The sequence below is a fragment of the Phascolarctos cinereus genome, unplaced genomic scaffold (genome assembly GCF_003287225.1).
Source record: "Phascolarctos cinereus isolate Bilbo 61053 unplaced genomic scaffold, phaCin_HiC Scaffold_726;HRSCAF=1367, whole genome shotgun sequence".
Classification (NCBI taxonomy): Eukaryota; Metazoa; Chordata; class Mammalia; order Diprotodontia; family Phascolarctidae; genus Phascolarctos; species Phascolarctos cinereus.
Window position 1 is genome coordinate 169,108,070 of NW_027556098.1, and position 17,223 is coordinate 169,125,292.

The window sequence follows — 17,223 nt, forward strand, 5'->3', positions numbered from 1 at the left end:
CTGATGCTGAAATCAGAAGTCCTGCATTCATAACCTGCTTTACTATCTGTGTCCTTACTACTCATGTGATTTTGGCCAAATAACTAAAACTCCCTTGGATTAGATGGCCATTGAGGGTCCTTCCGTTTCTGTATCTCTGATCCTTTCATAATTAAGGTCCACAGCTAGTTAGTGATGGAGCTGGGGCAATAACCTAGGCCTTTGAATTTCCAGTACAAATTTACTTTCTACTACATCGCAAATTAGGGTTGGATTACTAGAAATATTTGTGTCATAATTATTTTACAATTTTTTTTGCAGAGTACTGCAGCAGAAGAACTACCCTCATTATGATAGGTGGGTCAATAAGCTCCTACTATGTGCCCATCGGTGTGCCTGTGTGCAGTGTTGCCTGGAGGTAGTGTCAATGGCACCTGGAGAGTTGGCCCCCAGTGATGTCCATTGGCACTACAGGGTGATAGTGGTCAGTGGGTCTCAGGAAACTATAGAGAAAGCTTCAAAGTACCATTATCCTTAATGCATCAAAAAAAGGAGATATTTACCACAAAGAGTGGCTGTATATGTACAGTCATATTAAACATATTTCCACATTAGTCATGTCAAAGCATACTATTTTACTACTTTTTTTCATGGTTTTTCCTTTTTTGTTCTGATTCTTCTTTTACAACATGACATGGAAATATGTTTAATATGATTATACATGTTTAGCCTACATCAGATTGCTGGCCATTCTAGGGAGGTGGGAGGGGAGGAAGAGAGAGAGGGAAAAAAATGTTGTAAAGGAGAATTAGAACTAAAGGAACAAGCCACAAGAAAGAAAAGCAAAGCAAAACAAACAAACAAACAAAAGAAAGGAAAAATAGTGTGCTTCAATCTGCATTCAGACTTTATAGTTCCTTCTCTGGATGTGGATAACTTTTTCCATCATGAGTTTTTTGGAATTGTCTTAGATCAGTATATTGCTGAGAAGAACTAAGTCTATCAAAGTTGATCATTGTACAATGTTGCTGTTTACTATACAATGTTTTTGTAGTCAATATCAAATTTGAAGAAACAAACAAACAGAAAGATGTCACGAAGACACTATATAGTTACAGTGGTAACTTGGAAATCAAAAATTGGAAATCAAAATCTTATAAAAGTGAATGGTAAATACTATCTTTACATGCAATTGGAAATAAAATAAAATACTATTAAGTGGGAAAAATAATTGTTGAGGAAAGCAATGGAAAAAAAACATCTTTGTGGATCCATTTGGTACCATACTGAGTGTGATGAAACCAGCAGTAGCTGTTTTATCAACTGAATCTCTCTGGTTTCCTCTTAACAGATCCATTCTGTCTTTTTACCACTCTAAAAAACCAAGGTGAAAATTAGTTAGTGCTAGGTTCTTGCCACATGTTTAGTGACCAGTATTTGGATAAGGAAGAAAACAGCAAAATCATGGGTTTAGTTTTCCAGTGGCTCACTACAACAGACATCCATTTAAACCAGATTGATGCAGAAGACCCAGAGATTTCTGATTATACCATATTGCCAGACACTGCTATATCATCAGAGAGATTTTGAGTGTGTCGTCCCCAGAATGAGGAGAACCCACATGACTTCATAACTCTCTTTGACATCCATTTACTGGCTGGATACCACTTCCTTACCTAAAGTTATCAAAGCTCATGAACAACTAAAAAGGAAACACAAACCTCCCCAACTCACCCAGCCTCAATTTGAGACTCCACTACCTACCCTTCAACTAGTAGTTTTTCCTTCCAGTTTCAGAGAATTACCACCGTCTTCTCTGGAACTTTTTGACTTGGATGAAATTTTCTCTTCAGAGAAAGCATAGCTTGCTCAAATTACCAATAAGTGTACTGAAGAGGACCTGGAATTTTATGTCAGGAAGTGTGATGACTAGTAAACTACAAAAAGAACAAGAAGATGCTAAACATCTTCTAAAACATATATTCTTCCAAGTTTAAGAAACTGCATCAGCAGCATGACATTGACACAGGTAAAGCTACATTTCTTTTTTTTTGTGAGATAATTTACCCCCTTCTACCTCTCCCTTTCTTCTCCCAGTATCATCCTCTCTCATCCCTTAATTTTATTCTCCAGATATGACCCCTTAATCTTCAACTCACCCTGTGCCCTCTATCTATCTATATATACATACATACAATTTTTTTCCCTTCAACTACCCTAATACTGACAAAGTTCTCATGAGTTACAAATATCATCTTTCTATGCAGGAATGTAAACAGTTCAATCTTAATAAGTCTCTTATGATTTCTCTTTCCTGTTTACCTCTTCATGTTCCACTGGAGTCCCATATTTGAAAGTCAAATTTTCTGTTTAGCTCTGGTCTTTTTATCAGGAATGCTTGAAAGTCCTCTATTTCACAGAATGACCATTTTTTCCCCTGAAGGATTATACTCAATTTTGCTGGGTAGGTGATTCTTGGTTGTAATCCTATCTCCTTTGCCCTCCGGAATATTATATTCCATGCCCTGCGGTCCTTTAATGTAGAAGCTGCTAAATCTTGTGTTATCCTGATTGTGTTTCCACAGTACTTGAATTGTTTCCTCCTGGCAGCTTGTAATATTTTCTCCTTGACCTGGGAACTCTGGAATTTGGCAACAATATTCCTAGGAGTTTTCCTTTGGGGATCTCTTTCAGGAGGAGATCTGTGGATTCTTTCAATTTCTATTTTGCCCTCTGGTTCTAATATATCAGGGCAGTTTTCCTTGATAATTTCTTGAAAGATGATGTCTAGGCTCTTTTTTTGATCATGGCTTTCAGATAGTCCAATAATTTTTAAATTCTCTCTCTGGATCTATTTTCCAGGTCAGTTGTTTTTCCAATGAGATATTTCACATTGTTTTCTAATTTTCATTCTTTTGGATTTGTTTTACAGTGTCTTGATTTCTCATAAAGTCACTCTCTTCCAATTGCTCTATTCTAATTTTTAAGGAAGTATTTTCTTCAGTAATCTTTTGGACTTCCTTTTCCATTTGGCCAATTTTTCTTTTTAGGGCATTTTTCTCCTCATTGGCTTTTTGGACCTCTTTTGCCATTTGGGTTAGGCTGTTTTTTAAGGTGTTATTTTCTTCAGTATTTTTTTGGGTCTCCTTTAGCAAGCTGTTGACTTGTTTTTCATGATTTTCTTGCATCACTCTCATTTCTCTTCCCAGTTTTTCCTCTACTTCCCTTACTTGCTTCTCAAAATCCCTTTTGAGCTCTTCCAAGGCCTGGGACTGATTCATATTTTTCTTGGAGGCTTTGGATGTAGGAGCTTTGACTTTGTTGTCTTCTTCTGGTTGTATATTTTGATCTTCTTTTTCACCAAAGTAAGATAATATAGTCTGACTCTTTTTGCACTGCTTGCTCATGATCCCAGCCAATTACTTGAGTTTTAAACTCTCTTTGTTAAGGTAAGAGTCTGCTTCCAATGTGGAGAGTGTACTGTCCCAAGCTTCAGGGGTTTGTGTAGCTGTTTTCAGAGATACTTGTAGGGACCTGTAAATTTTCAGTTCTTCCAAGGTGGTATGATAAGGGGTGAGGTGTTTACTCCTTTCCTGGCCTGTGAGCACAGGTATTCCTTTCTGTCCTGTAACTGTGAGGAGGGGTTCCTCTCCACAGCCACTACAAGCTCCACCACGCCAGTGCTCTTCCTCACCCCAGCACTGCCGCCCAGAACTGTGACCCAGATCCACACACGGGCAAAGCAAGAGATTCCTGCCTCAGCACTGGCAAAGAGATCCCTGAAGTCCCTCTCTGATCAGCCACTGGATTCCCCCTCAGTCTGTGGGCTGGAAGCTCGGGAAGCAGCTGCCCCCCAGGACCAGGCTCTTGGGGAATGGAGCCGAGACCCCGCCTTCCTCTCTGACCACCAACAGACACAGACTTTTCCCACTGCCCTTCTAAGTTGTCTTTGACATTCGTGGATTGAGGAGTCTGGAAACCTTCAGAGCTGCCCGCGATTCAGTCCTCTGAGGCCTGCTCCAGGTTTGCTGCGGCCTGCGCACCCACGCCGCGCTGTGCTGCTCTCCCAGCCCGGTGCAATACACCTTTCTGATCAATCATCCAGGTTGTCTTGGGCTGGAAATTTGTTTCACTCTGTCTTTTTGTGGGTTCTGCTGCTTCAGAATTTGTTTAGAGCCATTTTTTATGAGTATTTGGAGGGGTTTGGGGGAGAGCTCAAGCAAGTCACTGCTTTCACTCTGCCATCTTGGCTCTGCCCCCCTAAAGCTACATTTCATAGCAATTACTGAGTACAGTGTCTCTTACAAGACCAGAGGAGGGGAAGATACTAGAATAAATAACCTGCTCTTTGGTCCTTCATTGTAAAAACTCCTGTCAAAAGTGCCTCTCCACTATGAGCCATGCACTTTTATATTGCAGATAGGTACAAAATTAAAGACTCTACACATCTTCTGTAGTGAATAGGCAAGGGCACAATCATTATGTAAGATAAATATCCTGTTTTTTTGTTGGAGCAATACTTTGCTAATATGCAAAATATTTTTACATTAAAATGTTCTTTTTCAATTTCAGTCCTATCTTTGTTCTTGTTAAAGGTATAATAATCTGCTTTAGCTTTTTTGTGATCTTTATACAACTTTCTTTTATGCCTACTGAATAATAAATGCTATGGAAAATAAGTTAATTTGTGGAATCTACTTAATAAAATGGACCATAAACAGAAATGGACAGACTCATAGATCTGTGAAATCCAGCTCCATCCTAAGCTCTAGTCCTGTATTCTCCAATACCTTTAGGACATTACAAAATTGGAGATATCTTCTATAACATGTCCCCTAAGGTCTCTTCTCTGAATATTTTACTTCTAATGCCTTTAAATACAAGAAAATAATTTGTTATAGTTTTAAAAAAGAATTAAGTTGGAAGGTACTCGATATAATGAAACTAACTATATTAGATTGGACAGGAAATAACTGGTTGCCAACATAGTAGGCATTTCAGAATTAGCTGTCCATGTAGTCAGGTAGTAGACTGAAGTCAATACCAAATTTGAGGAAACAACAACAAAAAGATGACAGGAAGATACAATATAGTTACAATAGTTGATCCCAATATATTTATACAAGCTGTTAATTCTTTTTTTTTATGTATTTCATTTTTAATTTATGGAATAAAAGAAGCATTTTTCATAACATAGTACAATTAAAAAAAGAATTATATACAAAACTATAAATCTATTATACACAATTTCCTATTCCTTTAAAATATACAACAAAATTATCATGTATTTTTTTCTTTTTTTTTTACTCCTCCTCCCCCAATCCTAGAGATGGCTACCATTAGACCCAAATAGCTGTGTGTGTGTGTGTGTCTGTGTGTGTGTCTGTGTGTGTATATATACATGTAAAATTGTTCTATATATACTTCTATTCGTCACTTCTTTCTCTGGATGCAGATAATGTCTTTTTGTTAATTCTGATAAATGGGAAATCAATAAAAGTAAAGAGACTGACTCAGATTACCATTGTATCTTGATTAACTTTGGCCTAAGTAAAACTGTCATCACAATTAAGAGCTCAACAGACTCCAGAAACCATATCAGTAAGCAAGAAATATTTCTTGCCCAGGGTAGTGACATGATAGCCAACAATAATATTGATTTATAGTACAATTTCATTTAGAACATTATAGAGAAAAAGAATAAGACATTATGAGGAAAACAACTAAAACAATGACAGGCAATAGAGAGGTGAAATGAGCCTAAAGTTTGTTGTGAGAACTAACTAATCCAGTTTACCTCAAGAACATTTATAGAAAACAACAAATAGACACAAAATACAAAATATCTGTCAGCTATCTTATATAAATAGCTTTTCCTCATCAATAAAAGTAGAGGTAATCATATTAGGACTCAACTATCCCTGTCCCTGATATACTTTGTAAAGAAGCAGAAATGATCCAAGAAGACAAATTTTGGAAGACTGCTTACTCTGACCAGATTCATAGAGAAGATATTCATGCTGGAGAAAACTTGACTATATAGGCACTCAGTCATATATTGCCAAGATATACAGGAGAAAAATTCCAAAAGGATTAGAAAAAAGTCACAGACAGCGGTAATACAGAAGACAGCAAAAAACAAAAACAAACAAAAAACCCCAAAATTTAGCAATCACCAAACTGTATGCCTACTTCTTAACTTCTTTAAAAATGCTCATGAAAATAGTCTATAAACACACTGCAGGTAACCTTGATGAAAACAGGAAGGAAAGAATAGACTGTTTTTTTTATAAGTGATTTTGTACAGTGTATAACAGTTTAGAATTTACTATGAGGTATGATAGTAACAATGTAATAGTAAATCACTTTATTATTACTTATATTGTACTTTAAGTTTTACATAGTATATATGTTATATAATATGTGTGTGTGTGTATATATATATACATATATACATATATATACATATATACATATACATATATATGTATATATTATATATATATATATATATATATATATATATATATATATGTATATATAATTTAATTTGAACCTCACAAGAGACCCAGTAAGGTAGGTATTGCAGGTATTATGCTCATTTATTAGTTGAGAAAAGTGAGGCTTTCAATGATTTTACTATAGGCTAAGAGCATAAAGTTAGTAAGTGACAGGATTTGTGTCTAGGTCTTCCTGATTCCATGTCTAGCATTCATCCTATTATGGAACTTAATGTCTTTATTGCAAAGAAGCATTTCATTCAATGAAACAAAATATGCTTTGTAGTCTCTCAGTAACGTTATTATCGTGTATACACACACACAGAGTAAAAAGAAACTGATACTGTAGACACAGAATCAGACATAACTTATTTTCAATAATTATCTGAGTTATAAAACACATTATTTTTAAGGATATTCACCTATGTCAGAGAGGGAGTTCTAAGCACATTTTAAATAGAAGGACCCTTTAAGAATGGTAAGGTTAATCTAGTAATATTGGTTATTCAAAGAACAGATGACAATCCATAAGGATACACAAAGGGCCTCTTGATAGCTAATTATTAATAGTTAATATTAATAACATATCTTATTAATGTTAATAGTAATCTAATGTTTATACACTTAATTTATTGGCAAATAGCCTTTCATATCTAATTCATTAGTATTTTGTGTAAACTTTTAATAAGCTTGGTTATTCTGGCTTTCCAGCCCATGACAGATAAAAAGCAATAACTAGTTAAAAAGCAAGGCAGCCCAGGGCTTTTAAGTATAGGGAGAAACATCTCTAACCAGTTCTAACCCTGAAAGCATTACTTTATTAGAAGACAGTGCCCATCATAACCATAGTGAACAATCAATTGCACATTTATCAAACTCCTGTTTTGTACTAGATATTCTACTGGTGTTACATAGTGTATACTATCTTTGCCTATGAATAGGCAATATTCTACAAGGAGGATACAATATGTTTATACAGTAAATGCAATTTTTGAGGGAGGTCTAGACCAGGATTTCATTGATATAGAATACTCTGGGTTGATGAAACTTCCTGCAGTAATGTATAGCAGCAAGCATTCTGTAACTTAAAGCCTTAAAGAGTAATGCAAGGACACTGAGGTTTAGTGACATGCCTGGTGTGACAAAGCCACTATATGTCAGGTAGAACTTGAACCCAAGTGGACCTGACTCTTAAGATGTCTGTCTAGCCACTATGGCATGATGCCCTTAAATACAAAATATTAATATTCCCTGTGCTAAGCACACAGTAGGCACATAATAAATGTTTATCATTTGATTGCAAAAAATGCAAAGTCATCTCAGGGGTACTTAGAATAGAGATAACATGAAAGACTTCTTGATGGAGATAGCACTTATGGTGAATAAAATTACAGTAAAGGCGCAATTTTCTCCAAGGTAAGATACCATTTTAATAACAGCACCTAAACTGTTAGTAAAATGCTGGTACCTCAGGTTAGGCTATCAGTGGTTAGGGCAGATAGGATGCTTTCTCTGTCTGTCTGTCTGTCTGTCTCTGTCTTTCTCTCTGTCTCTTTCTCTCTCCTCTCTGTCTCTCTGTGTCTCTGTCTTTCTCTGTCTGTCTGTGTCTCTGTCTCTCTCTGTGTGTCCCAGATTGATGGACAACAGGGCATTTTAAACTTCTGATTAGCCAGCAAACCAAGTCCTCCCTAAATTTGAAAAGGAGAAGCAAGGATCATTCAGAAGTCTTTACAAGGTAAACAGAAGTACTTCAAAGTGGTTAAGGAGCTGATATCCTGGGTTGGGGCTGGTGGAGACAGATTTGAGAATTGGGGTTGTTAGTTGGGAGTGGATTAGCAATGAGCACCTCAGCTGCCCCGTAGATCAGCCTGGGAGAGACCTTCTTTCGAGTTAGGTTTAAGAGGGAGTTTTGACACAGCAAAAGAAAAAGATGGATTACAGAGTAATATTATCAAATTATACAGCATAGTATTAATTTTCCTCACACTTGAGATAAGCCTTAAAGGAAACTAATTGAGGGATTCCAAAAGAGGATGGTAAAGAACATTCTAGTCTTGGTGAGAAGAAGGTGAAGAGTCTATGCCAGGGGTGGGGAACCTGTGACCTCAAAGCCACATGTGGCCCTTCAGGTTCTTAACCATGACCCTTTGAATACAAACAAAGGACCTAGGACTTGAGGACCTAGAGGGCCACGTATGGCCTCAAGGCCACAGGTTCCCTACCCCTGGTCTAAACAAAAACAAAGAGGCAGGTGAGGGGATATCGTATATGAGGTACAGCAACTAGTCAAGCTTGGCTATGGTATAAAATGGCTAAATTATGCTTGGTACTCTTTAATTTTAGAAGGTATAAGTTTATAATAGAGTTTAGAAATATTTCCATCCAAAATATTAAGGCTATTAATTATTAATATAAAATAGTTATATTAGAAATAATTATAATAAAATAATGCAATATACTAATAATAAATTAATAATATAAATTTATTAATAGTTTAGGTTAAACTGGGTTAAATAAACATATTGAAACATGTGACTCTTTTATTACCTTGAGACCCCCAATAAGTAAGTTTTCATTTTATTAAATTACTAAGATATTTCAATTTATATTATTACTATCAGTGATATAAGTTGCATGTTTTTGGTTTGCCTGTTTTGATTATAAGGGTTGGCACACAGAAGTGTTAAAGGGTTAACTGAGCCCAAGCCCATCCTGTGAGGAGCAAGACTTAAGCACATATTCTTGTAAATAAGAGTAGTGATAACCTTGTTGAAGGCAGAGTCACTTAAAACAAATGTTTGTCCTTGACAACAGAACTCTATTGGTTTTGCTAATCATCCTGCACAGTGGCAATTTATTTAATGATGAACTAATCCCACACACACTTTTTCCACTTTTTTGACAAGGACACCAGGTATAGAGGGAGCCTTGGCTTTTTCTTATGGAAATCATAGTTACACACAAGTTCTCTGGGTGTCAACATATCAAGTGGCATTTACTTGGTTTCTTTTACCAAGGAATAAGCAAAATCATGATTGCTTCTGGTTTGCTGGATGATTTGTTGGAAATAACTGTTAATTGATTCCAGGGGGGAAAAAGGATTAATGGATTCCAAATTTAGGTCCTTATTTCTAAAGCAGTGAGACGCACAGTTATTAGCACTAGATAGTTACTCACGGTAGTGTGCGTTATTTGCTTCCTGCACGTCTCCTCAGGAACCAAGATTTTTTTTTCCCTCTGTCTTTTAAAATTTAAAGTTGTATTGAAAGAGTTAGAATTTAGCTCCACTGAGAAGTGAGATGTAGGCGTGATATGGTACATTCTATTTATATACCAAATTCACGAAAATGTAAAATAGAAAGACATTTCTAACATTTCCATGGTGATCTTAAGTTAAGTGACTTGCTTAGGGTCACGCAGCTAGCAAGTGTCTGAGGCCAGATTTGAAGTCAGGTCTTCCTGCCTTCCAGGCCCACAGCTCTGTCCTGTCCACTAAACCATGTAGTTGCCTCCACCTAGCCCTTCGTAGGTGCTCAATAAATGCTAGGTGAGTGATCATTTCCTCTTTTTAAAACTCACACGGTTGGAACTCTGATTGTCATATAGTTGAACTGTATTGCTCAGAAATTTGTACTTTCTTTAGTAGAAAAATCTCTCTCTCTCTTTTATTTTTTTAGACATTGTTCATGGAGGAGAGAGGCAGGTGCCTAGAGAGCCAGCCTTCAAGCCAAGGAGATGCAGGCTAGCTGTATGACCATGGGTTGGTCACCTCATCTCTCAGTGCTCTAGCAAGCCCTCTATGGAACAAGAGAGGGAAGAGAACAAGCACACCTAGTCTGTCAAGAGATTTACAATCTAGTTTGGACTTCATGACAGCCCTATGAGGTAGGTACTATTTTTAGCTCCATTTTTCAGATGAGGAAACTGAGGCAAACAGAGGTTAAGTGACTTGCCCAGTATCACACAGCTAGTAAGTGTCTGAAGGTGGATTTGATCTTAGGTCTCCCTGACTCCAGGACCAGTACACTATCCACTGTATCACCTAACTGCCTGTACACCAACTTCCTAAACTTTTTGCAGAATTAAAGGTGTTAGAGGGCAGGCTCCTCTCACTCTTATATTTGTATCTCCAGCACCTAACACAGTACCTCACCCATGTTGTTGTTCAGTTGTTTAGTCACATCTGACTCTTCATGACCCCATGGACCATAGCACACCAATACTGTCGATCTGCTTTTCTTGGCAAAGAAATTGAAGAGCTTTGCCATCTCCTTCTCCAGTGGATTAAGATAAACAGAAGTTAAGAGGTAAACATAGGTTAAGTGACTTGTCTAGGGTCATAGAGCTAGTAAATATCTGAAACTAGATTTGAACTCAGGTCTTCTGACCCAAGGCCCATCGCTCGATACACTGAACCATCTAACTGCCTCATAGTTGGTGTTTAATAAATGCTAGGTGATTGTTTCTTCCTTTTAAAGTTCACACTGTTGGAACCCTAATATCATATTTGAACTGAGACTTGCCTCTCTTATAAGTGGTCAACTTACTTAATTTTTAAGTAAATTGCACATTGAATTAGATTCAAGGTAGTAAATTTTGAATGAATAAATTCCTTGTTGACATGGGTGGCAGAGAAAGATTCTCATGCCTTATCATTGGTAGAATTGTAAATTGGCATACTTTTTGGAGAACAATCAAGTATTCACAGTGAAAGTTAGAAAAACTACTCATTTCTTTTGACATGATGATAGTACTACTAAGATTTTATTAAAGGGAAGTAAAACAAAAACTTTTCTGTGTAAAATAGTAATAGCATCTATATGTCTAATAGCCAAAAAGATGTAAACAACCTTTACTTCTGACTGGGAACTAGCAGAACATTTAAATGGTGGTATATTAAAGCAATGGCACATTATTGCACTGTTTAAATGTCATGAGAACCAGAAACTATGGAAACATTTTAAAAACATGAAGAAAGCAGCATTAGAAAAGTAATGTGACATGATGACTTGGACAATCTTAACTTAAAACAATAAAACATTTTAGGTATAAAAGATGAAATAGAGATTGTATGTTTAGAATACTTAGAGCAAGAGGTTCTTCACTTATTTTGTCAGAGTCTTTTCAAAGGAACATTTCTAAATGCATGAAATGAAATACACAGTATCATAATGGAAACCAAATATATTGAAATAGTTATAAAAATATTAAATATAATCCATAGCCCCCAGGTTAAGAAATACTGATTTAGGGCTTGAAGAAAAACTTAAGAGATTATAGTACTTATTTAAAGTTGAGGAAAATGATGTGTGAAGAGATAAAATAATTGATAATGGAGTATTAGTGTGATATAATGAAGACAAGTTTGGATTAGAATCACATCTTCAGTCACAAGTTGTTATTAGGCACTGTGCTAAGTGCTGGGAATACAAAGAAAGGCAAAGGACTGTCCTTGCTCTTAAGGAGCTTCCAGTCTTATGGGGCTGGGGGTGACCAATATACAAACAATTATGTACAGAGAGGATATAGGTAGGTAGGTAGGTAGATACATTAGATATAGATATGAAAAATTGGAATTAATTACATAGGAAAAGCACTAGCATTAATGGGCTTCCAGAAGGGTTTCTTGTAGAAAGTAGGCTTTTAGTTGGGACTTGAAAGAAGCCAGGGAAACCAAAGGCAAAGATGAGGAACCACCAGGCATGGAGGTTCTGGGAGCAGTATCTGGGAAAAGTTCATGGAGTAAGGTCATAAGAGTGTCTTGCGGGAAGAAAAACAAGGAGATCAGGGTTACGGGATCAGCAGGCATGCAAAAGTGAATAAATTATAAGAAGGAGAAGGGCAGGTCCTGAATTGCTTTGAATACCAAATAGAGGATTGCATATTTGATCCTGGAGGTAACAGGGAGCCATTGAAGAGTTTATCGGATATAAGTTGGCATAGTTAGATCTGAGCTTCAGGAAGATCATTTTTGTAGCTGAATGGAGGATGCCCCCTGGGAGTAGGGAGATACTCAAAGGAAAGAGACCAACCAGCAAGCTGTTATAATACTCTGGGCCTGAGGAGCTGCACCAGGGTTATGCCAGTGCCAAAGAAGAGAATGGGCTTATGAAGATCTCTGATAGAATCCCTCCTCTGTCACTAGCTGTACAATGATGAACAAGTGAATTACCTCTCTGGACCTCAGTTTCCATATCTGAAAATGGGGATGGTAACACTTGCACTACTTTCCTAGTTTATAGATCAAAGCTGGAAGGGCCTTAGAATTCATCTAGTCTAAATCCCTTGTTTTATAGATGAAACTGAAGCCTAGACAGGTGGATTTTCTTGTTCAAAGTCACACAGATAATAACTGGCATAGATGGGCTTTGAAGGTCTTCCAAATCTTAGTTCATTGCTGTTTCCAAAGTACCATACATACTTGGATTATTGTGTAGAAAGAGATTTGTAAGCTTTAAAATATTGTATAAATTTGAGTAATCAGTAAAGTCACACAGCTAGTTAATGGCAGAACTGGAGTTTGAACAGATGATCTCTTGACTCCAAATTCATTGCACTTTCCACTATAGCATTCTCCTTGTTCTGATAGGAAGAAGGGATCAAGTAAATACATTGATATTACTCTTTTGTTAATTTAAAAAAAACATTTAAAGTATAAACAGTCCTTTGTATATTATGCATTTAAAAAAAATTATTCCTGGAGAAAAAAGCTGTTCCCTGGGAGTGCAACAGTCCCACTGGAAAGTAACATTAATTCTTTGAATCAACAAGTGCATATCTGAGGTGAATTTGTACAACGAATTCTGCAAATTATTGTTTTTCCACAATACAACTTAACACTTACTAAGAAACTACTACTTTGCTTCTATAAACTAAAGTACACTAGCTTGTCGTTAAAATTACTGATTAAGCTTCCCAGCATGCCTAATGCATGCCAAGCGAATCACTTGGTTATCTAGGGAGTCTTAGGGAGCAAGGCACGAAAGACCATTGATTCATGAGGTGCACAGTTTGGGTCCAGGCTATGGCTGGGACCAGAGTGATAAACAGAAGTGTACATCCAATCAGCTTTCTTACAATTATGGTAGGCCACAGCTCATGATGGATATTCCTTAAATGTAATAAATATCACCTTTTTTAAAAAATATATATATTTTGTATTCTAATTTTTCACTCTGTAACTTTGCCATGTATCACTTAGTTTTCTTTTATTATGTGACTAGCACTTCCCTGAAGTGATTTGTAGAAATGACACTATCAGATTTGATCAAATCTGTTATTACTGAAAACTGTTAACCAATGACCTTTCCAATGTGAGATCTAGTTAGATTTGAAGTGTAATGTTCCAGCTTTTCTTGAATATTAGAAAAGAGTGAGGTTTAGTTTTCCCAAGTATGGAGTGTAAGTTGCTGTTTTCAGTCATTTTCAGTGGTGTCTTACTCTTTGTGACCCCATCTGGGGTTTTCTTGGCAAAGATACTGGAGTGGTTTGCTATTGTCTTTGCCAATGGAGTGTAAGGGGGGCAAAGTAGAGGTTGACAACTATCCCTACCCACCATCCAACGTTCTTAATTACCTCTTTGGGCCTGATCAAAGCTTCAAGGCAATTTGCATGGCCAGGCTGCTAGCTGCAACTTTAATGAGTTGAAAACATAAAGGTAAAGGGATGTGTTTGTTTATTACAAGCGTCAGAAACTCTCAGGGCCAGGGTGGATTTGGAGGGAGGCTATGTATCCTGCACCCTCCAGGGAAGGAAGAGAAGTAATTCCCAGGAATTTCAATGTGTTAGGATTCTGGAACGATTAATAAAAAACAACAACTAGCATTCACGTGCTACTTTCAGGTTTACTGTACGCTTTACAAATATGGCTACCTCCAGCAACCTTCGGAGGTAGATACTATTATTATCCCCACTGTTCAGAGGAGGAGATTGAGGCATACAGGGTTTGCCCAGGGTCAGATAGCCTGAAAGTATCTGAAATAGGATTTGAACTTCCATTTTCCTGACTAAGGGTCTAACAATCTACACACTACATCTCCTGACTGCAAAGGTCAGTCTTTTTGGCAGTAGCTTGAATAGCCTTTTTGTGTGATGGTATAGTACTGTGGAAAGAAAATGTGCTGATTAGCCTCAAGGCATGTTGGCAAGGTTGGCCTCATGCCTCAACCACAATAACACTTCCCCAAAGAAGAAAAAGAGGCTCTAACTGCTTTAGTAAATGGCAATAGTATCTTGATAGAGAAGCAGTGAAGGGCAGCTTTGGAGTCCAAGGGCAGTGACCTGGGACAAAGCTTTAGTGAATGAGGACTGGAAAGGTGAAATAAAGTCATGAGGGAAAGGGGACTGTGGGACTACACAAAGAAATTTGTGAGCCAGAGAGCCAGAAGAAAGGAGACATGACTGATTGTTGGGGACAGAGCCATGAGACCTCAGGCTAGAGAGATATTTCAGGCATGGTGCAATTCTTCCTCACCCAAGAATCTGTACTTCTTGAGTAGTCATTATCTTTCTCCCTGGTTGTGGAGGAGAGAGAGAGAGAGAGAGAGAGAGAGAGAGAGAGAGAGAGAGAGAGATTGAGAGACAGAGAAAGACAGAGAAAGAGACAGAGACAGAGACAGACAGAAAGAGGCAGAGACAGAGAGACAGAGAGAGAGAGACAGATATATATGTATATATATATATATATATATATATATATATATATATATATACACATATATATATATGTATATATAGAGAGAATATGAAATGGAAAGGGAAAGAGAACAAAAGTGAGAGTGAAAGAGGAAGTGTGACAGTCAAAGTGTATGTGTGTGTGTGTGTGTGTGTGTGTGTGAGAGAGAGAGAGAGAGAGAGAGAGAGAGAGAGAGAGAGAGAGAGACAGAGACAGAGACAGAGAGAGAGAGACTGAGACAGAGACAGAGGTGGGGGGAGGAGAAGAGAACCACAGCATTTCACAGTGGCTTGAGAGGTGCAAATAATTCCATATGAGCTTCTGTTGTTCACTTTGTCACTTTGTTCTTTTGCTCTAATAAAATAACAGGTCACTATTTTATTTGTAGTTTCTGCCTGGTCTGTTTTAGAGAATGTTTTTTGCCCAATAAGAACTTGAATGTAATTTTTGTTGTTCAGTCATTGTTTAGTAGTATCCAACTCTTTGTGATTCCATTTGGGGTTGTCTTGGCAGTTACTGGGGTGGTTTTCTATTTCCTTTTCCAGTTCATTTTATGTATGAGAAAAGTAAAGCAAATAGGGCTAAGTGACTTGCCCAGGGTCACACAGCTGGTAAGTGTGGGGTAGGTAGGGTAGCTAAGCAGTGCAATGGATAGAGCACCAGGCTTGGAGTCAGAAAGATCTGAGTTCAAATACAACCTCAAAGGCTTAGTAGCTGTGTGACCCTGAGCAAGTCAATTAGCTCCTATTTGCCTCAGTTCCTATGTGTAAAAGGGGACAGCCTGGAGAAGGAAATATCAAAACCAGTCTAGTAGCTTTGAAAAAAAGACACAACCACCAAAACAAACAAGCAAACAAACAACAACAAAAGCACAGACTTTCCATGTGATCCCATGGAGATGGACAAGACTGAACGTCACCCTGTCTGCTGCACCACCTTGTTGCCTGAACTAAATGTTAATCTCAGTGTCCAACTACAGAAGCAGGGTAATTCCAGAGTAACAGAGATTGTCTGTTACTCATACACAAACAATTGATTCTGGTGATATGGTTTAGCACTTTGAATATATTATTATGCTTCTAAAACCTTAGTGATTCTGTCATTACTGTTTCTCAATTACTTAGTCCTGTCTGACTCTATGTCACACCATGGACTTTGTCCATGGGATTTTCTTGGCAAAGATAGTGGAGCAGTTTATGATATCCTGATCCAGTGTATCACCATTTTACAGATGAAGAACTGAGGCAAATAGGGGTTAAGTGACTTGCCCAGGGTCACCCAGTAAGTGTGACCCTAGTAAGTATCTAAAGCCAAATTTGAATTCATATCTTCCCAACTGCAGGTCCAGTGCTCTATCCATTGTACCACCTAGTTGCAGCATCCTAAGTAATACCTCAATAGGAACTCACTTGCAGAGTCAGTCAACTACTCAAAGTTTCAGTTTCCTCATCTATAAAATGAGAGTAACTCTGCTTGCCTATGCTACTTGTCATAGTCTTGTGAGGATGAGATAATGCATTTGTAAACTTTTTAATCCTGAAGTAGTTTAATAAAGTACTACATTGCTATTATTGATGCCTATTATCAGTGGTTTGGAAGTAGAGGGTGTAGCAAACCTTACCTCGGTTTGCAGAATAAGAATATTAAAAATGGAATGGACCAAGAGTGAGTAGTGCAAGGAGCATAAGGTATCAGTGGACTTAGTGTCATACACTGACTTTCCTACTTACTACCTATGGGACCTTAGGAAAGTTTCTCTTCCTAGAAGTCAACATTTCCTTATCTATAAAATAAAGGAGTCAGACTAGATCAGGGGTGGGGAACCTGTGGCTTCAAGGCCACATCTGGCCCTCTAGGTCCTCAAGCACAGCCCTATTCACTGCACTTGAGGACCTAGAGGGCCACACATGGCCTGGAGCTTGCAGGTTCCCCACCCCTGGATGAGATGATTTCTAAGGTCCAACATGGGCCATTTTGCATTTTTCCCCCTTAGATCGTTCAGAGTTTACATGTAAGTAACTTACTTGGTATAATAATACTAGTGTAATTCTGGAACCTTGTGACCGAAAA

At 37.5% G+C, this 17,223-nt stretch overlaps 1 pseudogene; it reads left to right on the forward strand.

The window, feature by feature from the left end:
- The first annotated feature begins 1,383 nt into the window (after positions 1-1,383).
- LOC110207080 (intraflagellar transport protein 52 homolog) lies at positions 1,384-4,268 on the forward strand (annotated as a pseudogene).
- Positions 4,269-17,223: the final 12,955 nt, after the last annotated feature.